This window comes from Octopus bimaculoides, chromosome 2 (genome assembly GCF_001194135.2).
Source record: "Octopus bimaculoides isolate UCB-OBI-ISO-001 chromosome 2, ASM119413v2, whole genome shotgun sequence".
NCBI classification, from domain to species: domain Eukaryota; kingdom Metazoa; phylum Mollusca; class Cephalopoda; order Octopoda; family Octopodidae; genus Octopus; species Octopus bimaculoides.
The window spans coordinates 183696449-183702406 of NC_068982.1; positions in this window are offsets into that span (position 1 = coordinate 183696449).

Genomic DNA, 5958 nt, shown 5'->3' on the forward strand with positions numbered 1-5958 from the left:
TACAAATATCTATAACATACAGAAAATTGCACTAGTGGGCACTGCACACATCCTACGCAAAGCACTTTCAATGCAGTAACCATAAGAACACCACAGCAAACCACAGCACATGCCCAAGGCGCACAGAGCTGCGCTCGGTAGTGAAGTGAAAGCACGTTATAAAAATAAAACTACTGAACAATAATAATAATAATAATTGAAACGTATTTGAAAATGATACCAGACTTACCATCCCTACAGGAAGTGCAAAAAATCGTGTTAACTGGGACGACTCATGTACTGAGAAGAGCATTATCGCTGTGAAAACAACATCCATTCATGAATTTATTAATTTTTTTTTTTTAATACATATTTTACCTGTGAATTTGCGTGTGTAAACTGGGAATGCATACAATGAGTTTCTCTGCCCTAGGTGTACGGAAAACACTCGGCGAGAAATGGAAAAAAAATTTGAAGAAAGAAGAAAAAAACAACAACATAATAATAATAATAATAATAATAATAATAATAATAATAATAATCAACGTGGCAATGCCAGGAGATCAACATAATCATGAAAGAAAGAAAACGTCGACAAATATTGGTGAACTGAAAATTGAGATCGCCAAGATGTGACAGCTGCGAAAGTCAACATAAAGTTTGTTCCTGTGGTCATCGGAGTATTGACTTCTATACCCCACTAACCCAACTTGAAGAAACAGCTGAACACTTCAGAAATATCCTACATTCTTGGTGTATTGCAAAAATCTGCTTTACTTGGAACTGCACGCATACTGTGTAAAGTACTGTCTGGAGTGCTTGTTGTGACTTGACAGACAGTACAAACCAACGGTACACACAATATCGTCAACCTACAACATCAGAATATTGGATGCTGTGCGACGTCTTCAATAAGAATAATATGGATTCACCAAAGAAATAAAGAAGAAATCTGGCTTAGAAAAAATGAGCCAAAGCAACCTTGAAAAGAGGAAAACTAGTTAACAGTAGCAACATCACACCAGATAAAGCAGGTGAAATAAGAGAATTAGACCAAAGCCAGACATACAAATGCTTAGGAATCAATGAACTAGATACGATGCAACACACACAAATAAAAAGGAAGATAAGAAAATAATACTATAGACGAGTTAGATTAATACTGAAAACGGAGCTCAATGCGAAAAACAAGATAATAGGTATCAACACTCTAGCCGTCCCAGTTATAAGTCACAGCTACAATATTCTTAACTGGAATCTAAATGAACTAATCAAAATAGACAGGAAAACAAGAATAATAATGACAGGATTTAGAATGCACCACCCAAAATCTGACATAGAAAGGTTATATATACAACGTACGGTAGAGGCCTTATACAGCTAGAAAACTATTATAAAATAACCACCATAAGACTACAGAAATACCAAAAGCAGAAGCAAAGAAAACTAATACAAATAACCACAAAACATGAACAAAGCAAAAAAATGTTTTCAGTTTTTAAGGAAGCTGACAAATACAAAAAAAGAAGTCATAGTACCTAACAACTATGAAGCAAAAGAAAAAAAAAACAATAAAAGCTGTAAAACAACTTAAATCCAAACTAAAACTGGAACAGCAATGGGTTATGATAAAACGATGGCAAGAAAAGCCCCTTCATGGCAAATACTGGATTAAAGTAAACAAAAAAAAAAGACATAGACAAAGCAAAATCCCAGCAATGGTTGAGAAGCTCAGGACTCAAAGCAGAGACTGAAGGATTTTTAATTGCAGCAAAAGACCAAAGCCTCCCCACCAGAAATTACTAAAAACATGTAAAAGAAATACAACTAACTAATATGTGGAGATGGACAAGAAACAATAAATCATATTGTCTCTGGCTGCCAAGTCCTGGCTAAGAAGGAATATATTCACAGACACGACACTGGAAGCTGTGCCAACACTATGGAATAACAACAGAAAAAAAGATGGTATAGGCACACGCCAGAACAAGTTACAGAAAATGAGAAAGCAACCATGCTCTGGGATATGCCAATGCACACAGACAGAGAAATTAAGGCCAATAGGCCGGATATAGTTGTCAAGAAAAAAAATGTTTTCTAATTGATGCATCAGTATTAACAGATGACAATGTTTCTCTAAAAGAAACGGAGAAACTTTCAAAATACAAAGACCTGGAAATAGAGGTAACTCGAATGGGGAGTCTAAAAACAGAAGCAATTGCTATCATAGTAGGCGCACTAGGTATGATAAAAAATATTCAGACAAATACATAACAAAAACACCAGTACTAACAAGTATATATAACATACAAAAGATAGCACTACTAGGCACCGCACACGTCCCACGTAAGACACTTTCAATACAATAACAATGAGGGCATCACAACAAACCACAGCATATACCCAAGGCACACGCAGCTGCGCTCAGCAGTGCAATCAAAGCACGTGATAAAAATAAGACTACTGAATAATAATGATGATAATAATAATAATAATAATAATAATAATAATAATAATAATAATAATAATAATAATAATGTGGAATCTAAAAACAGAAACAATTCCTATCATAGTAGGTGCCTTAGGTATAATAAAAAAATATTCAGACAAATACATAACAAAAATAGCAGGACTTACAAATATATATAACATACAGAAAATTGCACTACTGGGTACTGCACACATTCTACGCAAAACACTTTCAATACAGTAAACATAAGAGCACCACAGCAAACCACAGCACATACCCAAGGCGCACAGAGCTGCGCTCGGTAGTGAAGTGAAAGCACGTTATAAAAATAAAACTACTGAATAATAATAATAATAATAATAATAATAATAATAATAATAATACCAACAACAACAACAACAACAGAGCTCATTCTCAATGCGGAAAACAAGATAATGAGTGTCAATACTCTATCTGTCCCAGTTATAAGTTACAGTTACAGTTACAATATTCTCAACTGAACACTAAATGAATTAACCAAACTAGACAGGAAAACAAGAAAAATAATCACGGAATTTAGAAAACACCAGCCAACATTTAACATGGAAAAGTTATATATACAATGAAGTAAAGGAGGTAGAGGCCTTATACAACTAGAAAACTACTATAAAATAACCACCATAGGATTACAAAAATATCTAACCCAGAACCAAAGAAAACTAGTACAAATAGTCATGTGCTAAACAAAAAACCGCTTTCTGTCTTTAAGGGAGCCGAAAAATACTAGAGGTCATAGTGTCTGACAACTATGAAGAAATAAGAGCAAACAGCAAAAGCTATAAAGCACACATACATACATACATACATACATACATACTGTCTTATTTCGTTTTTGTATTTGGTTTGCAAGATTCATTATGTGAATTCGTGTGTTGAAGCATATTTTACTGTGTCTGGGGAGATTCATTCTTTTTTAGTGCTTTAATGCTTAACACACTCACCGGTTCGATTTCCACTCATTTACTTATTTATTTTTTCTAAAATTCTTGTTGCGCCATGCAACCTCTTCGATAGCCGTTGACTCTGTCTTAGTTACACCCATATCTCTTCATTGTTTATTGATGTCCTTGCAGTGCAAAGTAACTCCTTCACTGAACTTCCATATATTGTATGTCTTATAGATCTACGTCACTGCAGTATTGCTTTATCTTCGCAATGAATTTCAATATATGTATTTCTTGTCCTATGCCCATATTGTCTTATAACAACACGTTTCAATATAATGGCTGCTGCGTCTAGCAAGATGTGTTCTAAATATGACTATCTTTTTTTAAAGATTAAGATATGACTTGGAAGAGATTTGGTTGCTATTTCTAGCAAATCGAACGACCAACTAAGCGTCTCTCATTCTGTCATAGTCTCTGTCTCTGTCTGTCTGCCTCTCTCTCTCTCTCTCTCTCTCTCTCTCTCTCTCTCTCTCTCTCTCTCTCTCACTCTCTCGCTGGTTCGTTAATTTCTAGATGGGGTCAATACATGGCACACTGAATATTAAAGAGTTGAATTGAAGCAATAAAGCTGGGTGTAGAGCAGAGGAGGAGACATTACAATTGTACAAGAGGAAAGAGATAAAGACAGACTTAATAATCAAAGCTAGATTATATCAGATTGATTGGGTAAAACAACACAGTGCAACCAATAATCGTTGTTCAACCAACTTCCTAGATAAGGACTTTCAACGTGTTGCCTAATAGCGTTCCTTCCTTATTAGTTCTCTGTTCTAATTTGATTTATTGATATTACCAGATAGCAGAATAAACACAAAACACTCTCTTTAAGATTCACTTGTTTAGTGGCCTCACTTTTTATATTGCTTCGCTATCCTCCATCATTATCCATCATCAATGCCTACTAACATCACCAACCTCAAAACCACTACCACTGCCGTCGCCGCTACTACTACTGCTGCTACTACTACTGCTGCTACTACTACCAATACCATTTGTTCCATCACCATCGTTATCTGCATTACTGCTGTTATCATCCTCAATCACGGACCCACGTCCCTACCCTCACCTATAACAACCACTACTAAAATCACCGTTACTAATAGCCCCTACCTTCGCCATCCATCTCCACCGTCACTAAAATCAGCTTAATCTCCAGCTTCCTTCACCCACCACTACCACCACCACCACCACCACCACGTCATCATCATCATCATCATAGTTCATCACTTTAGCCGCCATCCTGTCTCTATGGAATTATCAAAATATTTCTATCTTTTCGCTAAATGACGTTTTTTTTTTTTATAAGAAGTTTGATGTTTCCGAGGGAAAGACAAAGAGGAAAACACACACACACACACACACACACACACACACACACGCACCCGCGCACACACACACACACACGCACACACAGAACAAACATATCAGTTCTTTAGAGATCCCTTACTGCGAGTGAGCATCATCTGTTACGGATCTATCCTAGCCATTTCCAGATATTTTGAATTCTTGGAACACATTTAGAAGGTATTTAAGTTTGTGACACTTATGTCTGACTAAAAGTAAACAAACAGTTCGCTTTTTGGGGATTTTTTTGTTCTGCTTTAATTTATTTTACAGTTTTAGTTATTTATTTGTCTATTTAATAATTTGGCGAGTGAAGGAAAGGCTGTACCCATAAGAGTTTCTCTTAGAATAGTGGGAGAAGCAGATATCCTCGAACCGAGGATCTAAATCAAATGTTTGTGTTATGTCTCAAGCTACTGCTATCTAGCACCTTCGGATGATCTCCACACGACTGTTACACAACTGCTACTCGACTGCTACTCAACACACCTACCACGGCTAGACTACCTTTATTTATATGTCATGGGCGATCCTACTTCGACACAACAGTTTGTAACAATGGAATCCGCTAAAGACAACCAAGTATCAGTAAGTGATGTTAAACCAGGCAACGGATTAACTTTAACATCCACTAGGCTTTGGTGGGATTTGAACCCAGAACGCAAAGAGAGAGAACATATAACGCAAGGTATTCAGTCTGACGTTTTTCCAGTATCACCAATCCACCCACTACCCATTGTTATCGATCCCTAAAGGATAAAAGAAAACGCTGAGCTCAGCGTGATTTGAACCCATAGCACAGGCTATGGGAACAGGTACCATAGCAGAGACTTGTAGACTTTTCTTGCGTTTGATGACTTTCGAAGACAGCTCCATAACCATCATATTTGGTATTGGACCCTGATGGAAACCTCTGCGTGTTCAATTAACCTGCTCGAAGTAGGAGTCAAATTTCCCTGGAATCATAAGTAATCTTACTCTAGGCGCAGGGGCGGCTGTGTGGTAAGTAGCTTGCTTGCCAACCACATGGTTCCGGGTTCAGTCCCACTGCGTGGCACCTTGGGCAAGTGTCTTACACTATAGCCTCGGGCCGACCAAAGCCTTGTGAGTGGATTTGGTAGACGGAAACTGAAAGAAACCCGTCGTATATATGTGTATATATGTGTGTGTGGGAGTGTG